At 42.6% G+C, this 21237-nt stretch overlaps 1 protein-coding gene across 5 annotated transcripts in view; it reads left to right on the forward strand.

Moving 5' to 3' along the window:
- The window catches only part of LOC128692507 (cyclic nucleotide-gated channel alpha-3), a 1073829-nt gene that overhangs the window by 229289 nt on the left and 823303 nt on the right, over window positions 1–21237 (forward strand). The gene's annotated exons all lie outside the window — the stretch shown is intronic.

Here is a 21237-nt window from a genome sequence, read left to right on the forward strand (position 1 = left end):
AGAATTCCTTATCGAGGTTTCTGAAGACAATTCTAACAATACTAGCCAACAAAGTTAAATTTTTTCAACAGCTCAGAAATCTCATTGGTTGTTTTAAGTCAACTTTGATGCGCTGATCACGAAACACTGTTTGGTCTCTATCACACAGGATTTTTTTTAAATCTTAAGATCAATATCTTGGCTATTTAAAGGGTAAAGAACTACATAATGTATGTTATCAAAGATCACAGGTCTTATATTATGTATAGGTATTAAGTGTAGTTCGTGTAATAACAAAAGCTAACCTTTCTTAACGTAAACTTATATATATATATATATATATATATATATATATATATATATATATATATATATATATATATATATATATATATATATATATATATAGTACCACCTCTATAGCTGGAATGGGGACCCTCATCCTCAGAGAAGACAATAAACGTACCTCAGGGAAAACTCAAGGTTCTCCCCGGAGCTGTCTGAATATTTTCTTCTCCTACCACCCCCTATATTTATATTCTATGTGAACATTTATTAATAAACAAAATACATTTACAGAAAAAAAAACATAAACATGAATACAATGGCACAATGTATCAAAGATGATGAATTTCCTCCAGCTCCTCCGAGGCTGGACGTGAACCAAGTATGCAGCAAGCATTTCCCCTCTGGATGGCGACGCTGAGGCGCTGGAACATGAAAGTGGCTGCCCTTGGGTCCCTGGTGGTGTCGATGAGTCTGGAACCCAATTCTTTAAGGAAACGTGTGGCATTTTTTCCCCATGATCCCAAGGTCTCTGATCCCACTGGGACAAATTGATACTGTTGGCTAATGTCCCTGTACTTGCTGATCTTGTACTCCTCCCTGTGGTCAGCAGCTCCTCCCTGTCGCCCCACACTGTGATTGATATAGGTGTCAGCCAGTGTGGACACACAGGTATAGTCCCATGCTAAGAGCTTGCCATTCTTCCAAAGATAGATGGTGATCCCGTCTGGGCGGTTTGCTGGGTTGTGGGTATTGTTTGCTGCAAGTGATCGTTGCTCCCTCTCGGCAGGGCATCCAGCTGTAGCAAGGGTTCTCTTGATGATGTCGTTGACCTCATTGTGTCTTGCATGCCAGCCCTTGGTTTTGGAACAGTTAAGACCATGTAGACCGTATTGGTCTGCTTGCACTTCGCCTCAAATACACATATATTCTGTGTGAATTGGGGCAGCAAGGCGCAGAGCCACTGCAATACGGAGGGTCTTAGGGTCGAGTCGCGTTCCCATTGCCGATATGGGAACTGTTTGGAGGAAGTCCCCGGAGTGATGTGCACTCACAGCCTGGAGGCGGGCAATCTCCCTATCTGATGTTGCAGCCCTGAGCATGTTGGCAAGCACCTTTCCAGCAATTGGGCTATCCCAGCTTGACTGTTTGTGAGCCAGTGCTGCACTAGGGTTTGGTGCTGGAGCAGCAAGAGTCTCCCATTCGGTGATGGCACTGACATAGCTAGGGTCTTCTATTCCTGCTGAGTCACTGAGGGTGTCAGGAAGAATTTGTCTTATCAACTCGTTTGATGCAACGGAAGAGGATAGGAAAGCTGGTAGAGCAATCTGGGAGGATCTGCGTACTCCTAGCCCTCCAAGCCTGACCGGAAGTGAGGCTTGCAACCACTGTCCATCGTCAAGGGAAAGATTCAATACACTCTCTAGCATGGCCTTCAGGAGAGAGTCATATTCCTTGAGTTTTGGACTGCTGAAGGCTGGGGAGCATCTCAGAAAATAGGTAAGTTTTGGGGTTGACAGGCACCTGGTGAGTAGGTAGAAGGCATCGTGTGTGTCAATGTCTTTCATCCTGCTTTCCATTGTCCGGAGGACAAAAAAACCACGGGGGAGTTGAAAGATAGGCCTTTCGTGTTGAAATCAACACATCATTAGCAGCTTGCAATGTTGCAGAAGAGAAACAAATCCAGAGCACACATTCAGAGTGAGCGTTGTTGCTAGAATGTGGAGTATGAGGCCAGGGGTGCCAACCACTGCCCAGTTCCTGGAAGGCTGAATATGTTTGAAGCCATTACAAGACTGCCAACCCACAAGCACTGATATTGTAGTGGCAAATTTACATACCGTAATACAAAGATATTTACATCACAGTTTTCTGGCATTTCCGCTTGTGTTTAATACGACTATCTCGCAGCAGAATCCCGCAGCAGTGTCCCGCAGCAGTGTCCAGCAGCAGAGTTAAGCAGTAAAGTCCCGCAGCAGTGTCACGCAGCAGCGTCCAGCAGCAGTCCCGCAGCAGTGTCCAGCAGCAGTCCCGCAGCAATGTCCAGCAACAGTGTTCAGCAGCAGTGTCCCACAGCAGTGTCCCGCAAGTGTCCAGCAGCAGTGTCTCGCAGCAGTGTCCAGCAACAGTGTCTCGCAGCAGCGGGTGATACAGTCCACAGGTGGTTTTAGTTGTACAAATAGTGTTAGTGAAGTTGAGGTTAGTCTAGTTGGAAATAGTGAAGTTAGAATATTAACACTATAATTGGTGCACTAAGATAGTCACCTTCCGTCTTCCTCTATTGTTTTCTATCTTACTTACATGGCTCTACAGCTCTTTAGGTTCGCTTGTATTTTCCAATTTATGTTTGTCGTTGGATCGTGTCTGGAACTGCTTTTAAGCCTCTTTTCGTATCCTCGTCGTATCTTCTGCTTAATTCCCTCTTTTCTGTCGTGTTCCTTATTCAGTATATACATTTTCCATGCTTCTGTTTCTTGCTCCGACATACCTACAGTCTCACGTTTTTAAAACGCTGGACACCAATTTTTCACATTTATTTTTTCTCGTGTTTAGACCGAGTCTTGTCGCTTCCTGGTATGATCTTGTAAGTTTCTCCGTCATATTATCCACGACTCTTTCCCTCCACGACTCTTTCTCTCCACGACTCTTTCTCTCCAAGACTCTTTCCCTCCACGACTCTTTCCCTCCACAACTCTTTCCCTCCACGACTCTTTCCCTCCACGACTCTTTCCCTCCACGACTCTTTCCCAATATACTTCCTTTCCAGTCTCTTCTGTCGTCTGGTTTTTACATTGTTACTGTAATTCTCACACTTTACACCGAGGTTATTGGCTCCTGACCACTCTCTCTAGTTGATTTATTTTTATGTCTGATTCGCTTAAAGATTAGATCTAATCTTGCTGGCTATTTGCTTGTATCCTTATTTTTAATGTGTGTGTGTGTGTGTGTGTGTGTGTGTGTGTGTGTGTGTGTGTGTGTGTGTGTGTGTGTGTGTGTACATAAGAGAAATATATGCACATAAGATATAAGCAAGAAAAAAGAGAGGGAGATCAAAGTCAGAATATACATGTCCAAATATAATTCATCTACGTCTCAGAATTATAACCTGCCCAGTTATCACACAGTCAAATAGAAACATTTGTAATAATGATGGTAATGATGGTAATAATAATAATAATAATAATAATAATAATGATAATAATAATAATAATAATGACAAAGAAAATGTACCTACATAATTCTGGTTCGAATCAAATTCAATTTTCTTGCACTGTTACTGGAAGACGCTCTATGTTCCAAATTACAGCATCTTGTTTCTTCTCTCTCAGTTAAGGAGACAGCAATGGCACCGAGAAAGTCTTGGTCCATTGTTAAGAACAAATGTGACTTTATGAATTTACATTTACTGGGAGTGCTGAGCATTAACCTCTGTGACTGTCAAGATCAGATAACCTCGCAAAACCCCAACCATATTCCACCACTGAACAAATGTTTTAATAACAATGTTTTAATGACGCTGTTTTACTAAGAGTGTTTATCTAACAATGTTTTACTAATAGTATTTTGCTAGCACTGTTATACTGTTTATCTAACATTATTTTGCTAACAATGTCCTACTTACAATGTTTTACTAACAATGTCTGCGACTTCCTAGTAACTGTTTTTCAGTATTTATCATTTTTAATTTCCTTATAACTAGTACTCGTGGGTAAGCATTATCAGACTAACCTTTGTGACCTTTGCAAAAAAAGAATATTTTGTGGGAAATGTTAAGAATAATGGGGTTTTTATTCAACATTCAAGAATAATATACGAATGTAATCTATTTAATATATTAATTATCACCAAGTCAGGTAGTTTGTTAGATTAGTATTCATGTATTAAGTCATCAACATTTTTTTTTTCATATTTCTACTCCGTCTGTAAATATTTGAAAGTTCTGCCTATGGTCCTCAGTCTGGCACTAAAGGAACTTCTCTGTTGAGATTTGGGGCACTTTTAATCAAGGAAGGGAAAAGGCGTGGGCTTATTAGGGGTGGATGTATTGCGTCGTGGGTGTGTTGCATCCACAACACATCCCCTGAAGGCTGGTCCCGCCAAGCTACACGTCTGAAGAGTAACTAACCGGGACTCAGCAAGCGGAGGCAAGCATTGTGTGGTCCAGGAGAACGAGGTTTATCAGAAATTCCAGCTGTGAGTCAACTCCTCGTCTTACGGATGTACTGAGACATATATCTTCGAGGTGGTATTTTCTTTGTGTGGAAAATAGGATCATTATTCCTAGCGTAAGTCAGTCGTTGGATGACCTATTGACCTTCTCAGTGGAGCTTTTGGTCATTACATCGAGGCCTTCCACTGGCATCGCTTGTGCTTACATTTATATCTAGGGACGACTGAAGGCATTTTGGTATGTAATCCTTGAACTTTAGCTTCTCTCTATGAACTTATTCTTTAAAGGGATTTTATGAAAGCACTGGATGAAGAATTCTTAAAGCAATTTATTTAGTTTATCTCTGACATAACTACTTTTACTAATAAGAAGTGGAACTATATGCAGTTTTGTATATGTATACTGCCTTCGTAAATTACCATTATTCCTCATACTGCTTCTTGATGTTTTATGCTGCAAAAGCTGGAAGGGAGGACCAACTTATTTGAGACGTAGAAGTGAGGCAAAGGCTTGATCAAAGGCGGAACTGAAGAGTCAAGATGACTCAACTCGGCCACATAAGAGCTAAAAGAGAGTTCTGAAACGTTTAACTTTTCTCGAGGAAGAGGCAGCCATAGAATAATTAAAATAAAACGGGGAATGAGTCGACTGGCAGTTCTCCGTGAGATTTATGTCAGCAATTTACTAAAGGAAATGTTGGGAGCTAGAGCCAATAATGCACGATTTATAACAAAGAATTGCTAGAGATATATGTGGAGGCTTCTGAAGGTACCAAACCAGTAGCTACTGAGCTGTGCAACACGGAGTGTCACACACCGTGGAACACGGCGTGTCACACACCGTGGAACACGGCGTGTCATACACCGTGGAACACGGCCTATCATACACCGTGAAACACGGCCTGTCATACACCGTGGAACACGGCCTGTCATACACTGTGGAACACGGCCTGTCATACACTGTTGAACACGGCCTGTCATACACCGTGGAACACGGCCTATCATACACCGTGGAACACGGCCTGTCATACACTGTGGAACACGGCCTGTCATACACCGTGGAACACGGCCTCTCATACACCGTGGAACACGGCCTCTCATACACCGTGGAACACGGCCTCTCATACATCGTGGAATAAGGCCTGTCATACACCGTGGAACACGGCCTATCATACACCGTAGAAAACGGCCTGTCATACACTGTGGAACACGGCCTGTCATACACTGTGGAACACTGCCTGTCATACACCGTGGAACACGGCCTCTCATACACCGTGGAATAAGGCCTGTCATACACCGTGGAACACGGACTGTCATACACCGTGGAACACAGAATGACATACACTGTGGAACGCAGAATGACACACTGTGGAACGTAGAATGACATACACTGTTGAACACAGCCTGTCATACACCGTGGAACACGGAATGTCATACACTGTGGAACACGGCCTGTCATACACTGTGGAACACAGAATGACATACACTCATACACTGTGGAACACAGAATGACATACACTGTGGAACAAAGAATGACATACACTGTGGAACACAGAATGACATACGTTGTGGAACACATAATGACATACACTGTGGAACACAGAATGACATACACTGTGGAACACGGCCTGTCATACACTGTGGAACACGGCCTGTCATACACTGTTGAACACGGCCTGTCATACACTGTGGAACACAGAATGACATACACTGTGGAACACAGAATGACATACACTGTGGAACACAGAATGACATACACTGTGGAACACAGAATGACATACACTGTGGAACACAGAATGACATACACTGTGGAACACAGAATGACATACACTGTGGAACACAGAATGACATACACAGTGGAACACAAAATGACATACACTGTGGAACACAAAATGACATACACTGTGGAACACAGAATGACATACACTGTGGAACACAGCCTGTCATACACCGTGGAACACAGCCTGTCATACACCGTGGAACACGGCCTGTCATACACTGTGGAACACAGAATGACACACTGTGGAACACAGAATGACATACACTGTGGAACACAGAATGACATACACTGTGGAACACAAAATGACATACACTGTGGAACACAGAACGACATACACTGTGGAACACAGAATGACATACACTGTTGAACACAGAATGACATACACTGTGGAACACAGAACGACACACTGTAAAACACAGAATGACATACACTGTGGAACACAGAATGACATACACTTTGGAACACAGCCTGTCATACACCGTGGAACACGGCCTGTCATACACCGTGGAACGCGGCCTGTCATACGCTGTGGAACACAGAATGACACACTGTGGAACACAGAATGACATACACTGTGGAACACAGAATGACACACCGTAAAACACAGAATGACATACACTGTGGAACACAGAATGACATACACTGTGGAACACAGAATGGCATACACTGTGGAACACAGAATGACATACACTGTGGAACACAGAATGACATACACTGTGGAACACAGAATGACATACACTGTGGAACACAGAATGACACACTGTAGAACACAGAATGACGTATACTGTGGAACACAGAATGACACACTGTGGAACACAGAATGACATACACTGTGGAACACAGAATGACATACACTGTGGAACACAGAATGACATACACTGTGGAACACAGCCTGTCATACACCGTGGAACACGGCCTGTCATACACTGTGGAACACAGAATGACACACTGTGGAACACAGAATGACATACACTGTAGAACACAGAATGACATACACTGTGGAACACAGAATGACATGCACTTTGGAACACAGCCTGTCATACACCGTGGAACACGGCCTGTCGTACACTGTGGAACACAGAATGACACACTGTGGAACACAGAATGACATACACTGTGGAACACAGAATGACATACACTGTGGAACACGGCCTGTCATACACCGTGGAACGAGGCCTGTCATACGCTGTGGAACACAGAATGACACACTGTGGAACACAGAATGACATACACTGTGGAACACAGAATGACATACAATGTGGAACATAGAATGACATACACTGTGGAACACAGAATGACATACACTGTGGAACACAGAATGACATACACTGTGGAACACAGAATGACATACAATGTGGAACACAGAATGACATACGCTGAGGAACACAGAATGACATACACTGTGGAACACAGAATGACATACACTGTGGAACACAGCCTGTCATACAACGTGGAACATGGCCTGTCATACACTGTGGAACACAGAATGACACACTGTGGAACACAGAATGACGTACACTGTAGAACACAGAATGACATACACTGTGGAACACAGAATGACATGCACTTTGGAACACAGCCTGTCATACACCGTGGAACACGGCCTGTCGTACACTGTGGAACACAGAATGACACACTGTGGAACACAGAATGACATACACTGTGGAACACAGAATGACATACACTGTGGAACACAGAATGACATACACTGTGGAACACAGCCTATCATACACAGTGGAACACGGCCTGTCGTACGCTGTGGAACACAGAATGACACACTGTGAAACACAGAATGACATACACTGTGGAACACAGAATGACATACACTGTGGAACACAGAATGACATACACTGTGGAACACAGAATGACATACACTGTGGAACACAAAATGACATACACTGTGGAACACAGAATGACATACACTGTGGAACACAGAATGACATACACTGTGGAACACAGAATGACATACACTGTGGAACACAGAATGACATACACTGTAAAACACAGAATGACATACACTTTGGAACACAGAATGACATACACTGTGGAACACAGAATGACATACACTGTGGAACACAGAACGACATACACTGTGGAACACAGAATGACATACACTGTGAAACACAGAATGACATACACTGTGGAACACAGAATGACACACCGTAAAACACAGAATGACATACACTGTGGAACACAGAATGACATACACTGTGGAACACAGCCTGTCATACACAGTGGAACACGGCCTGCCATACACTGTGGAACACAGAATGACACACTGTGGAACATAGAATGACATACACTGTGGAACACAGAATGACACACTGTGGAACACAGAATGACATACACTGTGGAACAAAGAATGACATACACTGTGGAACACAGAATGACATACACTGTGGAACACAGCCTGTCATACACAGTGGAACACGGCCTGTCATACACCGTGGAACACGGCCTGTCATACGCTGTGGAACACAGAATGACGCACTGTGGAACACAGAATGACATACACTGTGGAACACAGAATGACTTACACTGTGGAACACAGAATGACATACACTGTAGAACACAGAATGACATACACTGTGGAACACAGAATGACATACACTGTGAAACACAGAATGACACACTGTGGAACACAGAATGACATACACTGTGGAACACAGAATGACATACACTGTGGAACACAGCCTGTCAAACACCGTGGAACACGGCCTGTCATACACCGTGGAACGCGGCCTGTCATACGTTGTGGAACACAGAATGACACACTGTGGAACACAGAATGACATACACTGTGGAACACAGAATGACATACACTGTGGAACACAGAATGACATGCACTTTGGAACACAGCCTGTCATACACCGTGGAACACGGCCTGTCGTACACTGTGGAACACAGAATGACACACTGTGGAACACAGAATGACATACACTGTGGAACACAGAATGACATACACTGTGGAACACAGAATGACATACACTGTGGAACACAGCCTATCATACACAGTGGAACACGGCCTGTCGTACGCTGTGGAACACAGAATGACACACTGTGAAACACAGAATGACATACACTGTGGAACACAGAATGACATACACTGTGGAACACAGAATGACATACACTGTGGAACACAGAATGACATACACTGTGGAACACAAAATGACATACACTGTGGAACACAGAATGACATACACTGTGGAACACAGAATGACATACACTGTGGAACACAGAATGACATACACTGTGGAACACAGAATGACATACACTGTAAAACACAGAATGACATACACTTTGGAACACAGAATGACATACACTGTGGAACACAGAATGACATACACTGTGGAACACAGAACGACATACACTGTGGAACACAGAATGACATACACTGTGAAACACAGAATGACATACACTGTGGAACACAGAATGACACACCGTAAAACACAGAATGACATACACTGTGGAACACAGAATGACATACACTGTGGAACACAGCCTGTCATACACAGTGGAACACGGCCTGCCATACACTGTGGAACACAGAATGACACACTGTGGAACATAGAATGACATACACTGTGGAACACAGAATGACACACTGTGGAACACAGAATGACATACACTGTGGAACAAAGAATGACATACACTGTGGAACACAGAATGACATACACTGTGGAACACAGCCTGTCATACACAGTGGAACACGGCCTGTCATACACCGTGGAACACGGCCTGTCATACGCTGTGGAACACAGAATGACGCACTGTGGAACACAGAATGACATACACTGTGGAACACAGAATGACTTACACTGTGGAACACAGAATGACATACACTGTAGAACACAGAATGACATACACTGTGGAACACAGAATGACATACACTGTGAAACACAGAATGACACACTGTGGAACACAGAATGACATACACTGTGGAACACAGAATGACATACACTGTGGAACACAGCCTGTCAAACACCGTGGAACACGGCCTGTCATACACCGTGGAACGCGGCCTGTCATACGTTGTGGAACACAGAATGACACACTGTGGAACACAGAATGACATACACTGTGGAACACAGAATGACATACACTGTGGAACACAGAATGACATACACTGTGGAACACAGCCTATCATACAGAGTGGAACACAGAATGACATACACTGTGGAACACAGAATGACACACTATAAAACACAGAATGACATACACTGTGGAACACAGAATGACATATACTGTGGAACACAGCCTGTCAAACACCGTGGAACACGGCCTGTCATACACGGTGGAACGCGGCCTGTCATACGCTGTGGAACACAGATTGACACACTGTGGAACACAGAATGACATACACTGTGGAACACAGAATGACATATACTGTGGAACACAGAATGACATACACGGTGGAACACAGAATGACATACACTGTGGAACACAGAATGACATACACTGTGGAACACAAAATGACATACACTGTGGAACACAGAATGACATACACTGTGGAACACAGAATGACATACACTGTGGAACACAGAATGACATACACTGTGGAACACAGAAAGACATACACTGTGGAACACAGAATGACATACACTGTGGAACACAGAATGACATACACTGTTGAACACAGCCTGTCATACACCGTGGAACACGGCCTGTCGTACACTGTGGAACACAGAATGACATACACTGTGGAACACAGAATGACACACTGTAAAACACAGAATGACATACACTGTGGAACACAGAATGACATACACCGTGGAACACAGCCTGTCATACACCATGGAACACGGCCTGTCATACACTGTGGAACACAGAATGACACACTGTGGAACACAGAATGACATACACTGTGGAACACGGAATGACACACTGTGGAACACAGAATGACATGCACTGTGGAACACAGAATGACATACACTGTGGAACACAGAATGACATACACTGTGGAACACAGCTTGTCATACACCGTGGAACACGGCCTGTCATACACCGTGGAACACAGCCTGTCATACACCATGGAACACGGCCTGTCATACGCTGTGGAACACAGAATGACACACTGTGGAACACAGAATGACATACACTGTGGAACCCAGAATGACATACACTCTGGAACATAGAATGACATACACTCTGGAACACAGAATGACATACACTCTGGAACACAGAATGACATACACTGTGGAACACAGAATGACATACACTGTGGAACACAGAATGACATACACTGTGGAACACAGAATGATATACACTGTGGAACACAGAATGACATACACTGTGGAACACAGAATGACATACACTGTGGAACACAGAATGACATACACTGTGGATCACAGAATGACATACACTGTGGAACACAGAATGACATACACTGTGGAACACAGAATGACATACACTGTGGAACACAGAATGACATACACTGTGGAACACAGAATGACATACACTGTGGAACACAGCCTGTCATACACCGTGGAACACGGCCTGCCATACACTGGAACACAGAATGACACACTGTGGAACACAAAATGACATACACTGTGGAACACAGAATGACACACTGTGGAACACAGAATGACATACACTGTGGAACACAGAATGACATACACTGTGGAACACAGAATGACATACACTGTGGAACACAGAATGACATACACTGTGGAACACAGAATGACATACACTGTGGAACACAGAATGACATACACTGTGGAACTCAGAATGACACACTGTGAAACACAGAATGACATACACTGTGGAACACAGAATGACATACACTGTGGAACACAGCTTGTCAAACACCGTGAAACACGGCCTGTCATACACCGTGGAACGCGGCCTGTCATACGCTGTGGAACACAGAATGACACACTGTGGAACACAGAATGACATACACTGTGGAACACAGAATGACATACACTGTGGAACACAGAATGACATACACTGTGGAACACAGAATGACATACACTGTGGAACACAGCCTGTCATACACCTTGGAACACAGAATGACATACACCGTGGAACACAGAATGACATACACCGTGGAACACAGAATGACATACACCGTGGAACACAGAATGACATACACCGTGGAACACAGAATGACATACACTGTGGAACACAGAATGACATACACTGTGGAACACAGCCTATCATACACCGTGGAACACGGCCTGTCGTACACTGTGGAACACAGAATGACACACTGTGAAACACAGAATGACATACACTGTGGAACACAGAATGACATACACTGTGGAACACAGAATGACATACACTGTGGAACACAGAATGACATACACTGTGGAACACAGAATGACATACACTGTGGAACACAGAATGACATACACTGTGGAACACAGAATGACATACACTGTGGAACACAGAATGACATACACTGTGGAACACAGCCTATCATACACCGTGGAACACGGCCTGTCGTACACTGTGGAACACAGAATGACACACTGTGAAACACAGAATGACATACACTGTGGAACACAGAATGACATACACTGTGGAACACAGAATGACATACACTGTGGAACACAGAATGACATACACTGTGGAACACAGAATGACATACACTTTGGAACACAGAATGACATACACTGTGGAACACAGAATGACATACACTGTGGAACACAGAATGACATACACTGTGGAACACAGAATGACATACACTGTGAAACACAGAATGACATACACTGTGGAACACAGAATGACACACCGTAAAACACAGAATGACATACACTGTGGAACACAGAATGACATACACTGTGGAACACAGCCTGTCATACACATTGGAACACGGCCTGCCATACACTGTGGAACACAGAATGACATACACTGTGGAACACAGCCTGTCATACACCGTCGAACAAGGCCTGTCATACACCGTAGAACGCGGCCTGTCATACGCTGTGGAACACAGAATGACATACACTGTGGAACACAGCCTGTCATACACAGTGGAACACGGCCTGTCATACACCGTGGAACACGGCCTGTCATACGCTGTGGAACACAGAATGACGCACTGTGGAACACAGAATGACATACACTGTGGAACACAGAATGACTTACACTGTGGAACACAGAATGACATACACTGTAGAACACAGAATGACATACACTGTGGAACACAGAATGACATACACTGTGAAACACAGAATGACACACTGTGGAACACAGAATGACATACACTGTGGAACACAGAATGACATACACTGTGGAACACAGCCTGTCAAACACCGTGGAACACGGCCTGTCATACACCGTGGAACGCGGCCTGTCATACGTTGTGGAACACAGAATGACACACTGTGGAACACAGAATGACATACACTGTCGAACAGAGAATGACATACACTGTGGAAAACAGAATGGCAAACACTGTGGAACACAGAATGACATACACTGTGGAACACAGAATGACATACACTGTGGAACACAGAATGACACACTATAAAACACAGAATGACATACACTGTGGAACACAGAATGACATATACTGTGGAACACAGCCTGTCAAACACCGTGGAACACGGCCTGTCATACACGGTGGAACGCGGCCTGTCATACGCTGTGGAACACAGATTGACACACTGTGGAACACAGAATGACATACACTGTGGAACACAGAATGACATACACTGTGGAACACAGAATGACATAAACGGTGGAACACAGAATGACATACACTGTGGAACACAGAATGACATACACTGTGGAACACAAAATGACATACACTGTGAAACACAGAATGACATACACTGTGGAACACAGAATGACATACACTGTGGAACACAGAATGACATACACTGTGGAACACAGAAAGACATACACTGTGGAACACAGAATGACATACACTGTGGAACACAGCCTGTCATACACCGTGGAACACGGCCTGTCGTACACTGTGGAACACAGAATGACATACACTGTTGAACACAGAATGACACACTGTAAAACACAGAATGACATACACTGTGGAACACAGAATGACATACACTGTGGAACACAGCCTGTCATACACCATGGAACACGGCCTGTCATACACTGTGGAACACAGAATGACACACTGTGGAACACAGAATGACATACACTGTGGAACACGGAATGACACACTGTGGAACACAGAATGACATGCACTGTGGAACACAGAATGACATACACTGTGGAACACAGAATGACATACACTGTGGAACACAGCGTGTCAAACACCGTGGAACACGGCCTGTCATACACCGTGGAACGCGGCCTGTCATACGCCGTGGAACGCGGCCTGTCATACGCTGTGTAACACAGAATGACACACTGTGGAACACAGAATGACATACACTGTGGAACACAGAATGACATACACTGTGGAACACAGAATGACATACACTGTGGAACACAGAATGACATACACTGTGGAACACAGCCTGTCATACACCGTGGAACACAGAATGACATACACCGTGGAACACAGAATGACATACACCGTGGAACACAGAATGACATACACCGTGGAACACAGAATGACATACACCGTGTAACACAGAATGACATACACTGTGGAACACAGAATGACATACACTGTGGAACACAGAATGACATACACTGTGGAACACAGAATGACATACACTGTGGAACACGGCCTGTCATACACTGTGGAACACGGCCTGTCATACACTGTGGAACACAGAATGACATACAGTGTGGAACACAGAATGACACACTGTGGAACACGGCCTGTCATACACTGTGGAAAACGGCCTGTCATACACTGTGGAACACAGAATAACATACACTGTAGAACACAGAATGACATACACTGTGGAACACAGAATGACATACACTGTGGAACACAGAATGACATACACTGTGGAACACAGAATGACATACACTGTGGAACACAGAATGACATACACTGTGGAACACAGAATGACATACACTGTGGAACACAGAATGACATACACTGTGGAACACAGAATGACATACACTGTGGAACACAGAATGACATACACTGTGGAACACAGAATGACATACACCGTGGAACACAGAATGACATACACCGTGGAACACAGAATGACATACACCGTGGAACACAGAATGACATACACCGTGGAACACAGAATGACATACACCGTGGAACACAGAATGACATACACCGTGGAACACAGAATGACATACACTGTGGAACACAGAATGACATACACTGTGGAACACAGAATGACATACACTGTGGAACACAGAATGACATACACTGTGGAACACAGAATGACATACACTGTGGAACACAGAATGACATACACTGTGGAACACAGAATGACATACACCGTGGAACACAGAATGACATACACCGTGGAACACAGAATGACATACACCGTGGAACACAGAATGACATACACCGTGGAACACAGAATGACATACACCGTGGAACACAGAATGACATACACCGTGGAACCCAGAATGACATACACTGTGGAACACAGAATGACATACACTGTGGAACACGGCCTGTCATACACTGTGGAACACGGCCTGTCATACACTGTGGAACACAGAATGACATACAGTGTGGAACACAGAATGACACACTGTGGAACATGGCCTGTCATACACTGTGGAAAACGGCCTGTCATACACTGTGGAACACAGAATGACATACACTGTGGAACACAGAATGACATACACTGTGGAACACAGAATGACATACACTGTGGAACACAGAATGACATACACTGTGGAACACAGAATGACATACACTGTGGAACACAGAATGACATACACTGTGGAACACAGAATGACATACACTGTGGAACACAGAATGACATACACTGTGGAACACAGAATGACATACACTGTGGAACACAGAATGACATACACCGTGGAACACAGAATGACATACACTGTGGAACACAGAATGACATACACCGTGGAACACAGAATGACATACACCGTGGAACACAGAATGACATACACTGTGGAACACAGAATGACATAAACTGTTGAACACAGAATGACATACACTGTGGAACACAGAATGACATACACTGTGGAACACAGAATGACATACACTGTGGAACACAGAATGACATACACTGTGGAACACAGAATGACATACACTGTGGAACACAGAATGACATACACTGTGGAACACAGAATGACATACACTGTGGAACACAGAATGACATACACCTTGGAACACAGAATGACATACACCGTGGAACACAGAATGACATACACTGTGGAACACAGAATGACATACACTGTGGAACACAGAATGACATACACTGTTGAACACAGAATGACATACACTGTGGAACACAGAATGACATACACTGTGGAACACAGAATGACATACACTGTGGAACACAGAATGACATACACTGTGAAACACAGAATGACATACACTGTGGAACACAGAATGACATACACTGTGGAACACAGAATGACATACACTGTGGAACACAGAATGACATACTGTGGAACACAGAATGACATACACTGTGGAACACAGAATGACATGCACTGTGGAACACAGAATGACATACACTGTGGAACACAGAATGACATACACTGTGGAACACAGAATGACATACACTGTGGAACACAGAATGACATACACTGTGGAACACAGAATGACATACACTGTGGAACACAGAATGACATACACTGTGGAACACAGAATGACATACACTGTGGAACACATGACATGCACTGTGGAACACAGAATGACATACACTGTGGAACACAGAATGACATACACTGTGGAACACAGAATGACATACACTGTGGAACACAGAATGACATACACTGTGGAACACAGAATGACATACACTGTGGAACACAGAATGACATACACTGTGGAACACAGAATGACATACACTGTGGAACACAGAATGACATGCACTGTGGAACACAGAATGACATACACTGTGGAACACAGAATGACATACACTGTGGAACACAGAATGACATACACTGTGGAACACAGAATGACATACACTGTGGAACACAGAATGACATGCACTGTGGAACACAGAATGACATACACTGTGGAACACAGAATGACATACACTGTGGAACACAGAATGACATACACTGTGGAACACAGAATGACATGCACTGTGGAACACAGAACTGTGGAACACAGAATACACTGTGGAACACAGAATGACATGCACTGTGGAACACAGAATGACATACACTGTGGAACACAGAATGACATACACTGTGGAACACAGAATGACATACACTGTGGAACACAGAATGACATACACTGTGGAACACAGAATGACATACACTGTGGAACACAGAATGACATACACTGTGGAACACAGAATGACATGCACTGTGGAACACAGAATGACATACACTGTGGAACACAGAATGACATACACTGTGGAACACAGAATGACATACACTGTGGAACACAGAATGACATGCACTGTGGAACACAGAATGACATACACTGTGGAACACAGAATGACATGCACTGTGGAACACAGAATGACATACACTGTGGAACACAGAATGACATACACTGTGGAACACAGAATGTGATTCACGACTCAGTTGTTTCTTCACAATACAAGAACATCGCAGCACAAGAGATGCCACACACCTGAAATTTCACGTAACCTTGAAGCTTCCCTTTAAAAATAACATCTTAGAAATCTAGCAAAGGAATGTTAGAGATTTTGCCAAAGCTAATGTTTAAAGATATATATATATATATATATATATATATATATATATATATATATATATATATATATATATATATATATATATATATATATATATATAACAGTGAGTTCTAAAAACGATAATTTTTAAAGAGGTGGGCGGGTAAACCAGTGGAAGGACTCAGTCAGATGACCAAAAGCTCCGTCTGCACGTCACCATATGACTATGACCTGCGTCAGGAAACCCTTGTGTTTCCTGACAAACCTTCTCTAACCTAACCTATATTTTATTTGAGAACACAGACAATATACCACCAGAGGGAGGCCACATCTTCAGTATACACAATAGTTCTACTAGGTATACCAGTGGTTCTTAATCAGGGGAGTCACCCCCTAGTGGGGGCGTGAACAATTTCCAGCGAGGGGGGTGGGGGCGAACCAAGAACAAAATCAGGGAATGAACTTTATATGTTGTGTATTTATAATTTGCTCCTCAGTTTCTCAATTATCTTATATAAATAAAGGGGACCTCTAGGATTTTTTACAATTAGAATTTCATAAAGAGGAAGGAGGTGGTGGAGATAAGAACCAACTACGGTAGGGAAGACGTGACCAAAACAAGTTAAGAATCACTGCTGTGTACCACCAAGGCCACTAAGGTATCCCAAGGACTTGACACAAAGGAAAAGTACAAGTTTATATATTTATTAGGAAAGAGTTATCAAAAAAAAGTCAAATATAGAAAACTCTAAGAATTATATGTAAAGAGTTTTTTTGAGATAGATCTGAAATTACCTCCAGAGATGAAATCAGAGCACCGTAGAAACAGAAGTAATTACATAAATATTATACGAAACAACCAAAAATATGGCAAATACAAAATTATAAACATTTTGAATGAAAACAAAGACGAGGTAATCCCAGAAAGGCTATTATAAGGATATTATAAACAAAATGAGACCAATATTGTGTGTTTTACCTAGACGAAACTTAAAATTAAAACTCTGCCTTTATAAAGGAGTGACTGAATGTGGAGAGGGAGGGAGGAGGAGGAGAGGGAGGGAGAGGAGAGGAGAGAGAGAGAGAGAGAGAGAGAGAGAGAGAGAGAGAGAGAGAGAGAGAGAGAGAGAGAGAGAGAGAGAGAGAGAGAGAGAGAGAGAGAGAGAGAGAGAGAGAGAGAGAGAGAGAGAGAGAGAGAGAGAGAGAGAGAGAGAGAGAGAGAGAGAGAGAGAGAGAGAGAGAGAGAGAGAGAGAGAGAGAGAGAGAGAGAGAGAGAGAGAGAGAGAGAGAGAGAGAGAGAGAGAGAGAGAGAGAGAGAGAGAGAGAGAGAGAGAGAGAGAGAGAGAGAGAGAGAGAGAGAGAGAGAGAGAGAGAGAGAGAGAGAGAGAGAGAGAGAGAGAGAGAGAGAGAGAGAGAGAGAGAGAGAGAGAGAGAGAGAGAGAGAGAGAGAGAGAGAGAGAGAGAGAGAGAGAGAGTCGGGAAACAAGTTAGCATAATAGTTAATAATAAATTATAAATAAAATTAATATCAAATATAAGTTTAAATAGCCGATAGGCTTTAAACCACATTAATCAAACAACCAGAGAATAGAGGGTAAATTAACTTGCTCAACGTGATGACTATGTAATACATCATCACATTAGAGATAAATAAAGTGAAGAAATACTCTCATTTCTTGACTCGGTGTTTACTGGAAAACAATATACTTTTGCATAATTTATTTCAAGTCATTTGGAAAAAAAGTGGTAAAATTAACAATTAATGGAGGTAGCGAGGTATGATCAGACGATATAAAATACAGAGAAGATAAACTAGGTTAAAACAAACGTATGCAGGTCTCCAGCAGTATTTCTTAGACAATATATAAAAATATATGACAGAAATGCTAATAATAGCATTACGTTGTTTAAAAATAACAAACAAAGGCACAATACCGTGACTGGAACGATACACAAATAACCCGCACATAAAAGAGAGAAGCTTACGACGACGTTTCGATCCGACTTGGACCATTTACAAAGTCACAAAGTGACTTACGAAATCGTAATGACACGATTGCAAACAAACCATACCCCGGCCGGGATTGAACCCGCGGTCATAGAGCTGGTCTAGTGGCTAACGCGACGGGCTGGAGTTTTGAGACTCTATGACCGCGGGTTCAATCCCGGCCGGGGTATGGTTCACAAAGTGACATTTACAAAGTCACAGTGTGACTTTGTAAATGGTCCAAGTCGGACCGAAACGTCGTCGTAAGCTTTTCTCTTTTATGTGCGGGTTATTTGTGTATTACGTTGTTTATCAAAAAATAGGAATCACACGAAACAAAAAAAATGAATGTGTCACACGTTATATAAACCGAGAGATGTATCTCTCTCAGTGTTTAAAAGCTGAAACTTTACTTTAGTTTCTATTTCAGGAATTAAAATAGTTTTGTCTATGGTGGTGAAAAAGGTCACCTGCAGCCTTAATGGCTAAGTGTAGTCGATAGGCTTTAAACTCCATTAACTAAGCTGATGAACGGTTCAACAGGTGATGGAAAGTCATGGATGAGACAGGAAACACTTTGCACTACTGACTGTCCCCGGTAGTGTATGTGGCGAGATGAAGAGCAGAGAGAATCATTGAAAAATATACTGTGAAAACGATTAAGCTAATAACATTGTTTTATTAAGTTCAAAATAAATGTATCGCTTAATGGCTCTTATGGGTTTAGTGCTTTACTCTGATACTACTACTAATAATAATAATGTATGGTGAAAAATCAAACGAAATAAACTAAAAGATAAATTATATAATATAATCGCAGAGGTAAAATAAAGAATGCGAGATTAAGAAATAAACAACTAAGAGAGTTTGATAAGAAAGCAGCGGGACCAGATGATGTATCACTCTTGGTTTTTTGTTACGGAATATGCAAAGCAACTAGCAATTTCATTTTTCGGTAACTTTTTTAAAGTACATGGTAAAGGAAGGCAAACTGGAAGACAAATGGAAAAATGACAAATACTGTGTTAGAATTTATATGAAAACAAGTGATGTGGCGGTGTTTTAACAATTTTGTTGTTAAGAAATGTAAAAATGCATCTTAGTGAATCAGTAGTGTTTGTTCGAGAGCAAAAACCTGCTAGGAAAGAATACAAGTTAAGGTGAACAACACTGTGTACATCCCGTGTAGTGTTACACTGTGTTACACTACACGGGATCAAACACACGGGAAGCTTCTCCTCACTTGCATTTAAAAACGATAAGATAGGGGTATAAAAAAGGTAATTTTTTTCATAATACTTATTAAAAAGCTGCGATATTTGATGAGAAAAAAAATATTGTGTGTG

This window comes from Cherax quadricarinatus, chromosome 30, assembly GCF_038502225.1.
Source record: "Cherax quadricarinatus isolate ZL_2023a chromosome 30, ASM3850222v1, whole genome shotgun sequence".
NCBI lineage: Eukaryota > Metazoa > Arthropoda > Malacostraca > Decapoda > Parastacidae > Cherax > Cherax quadricarinatus.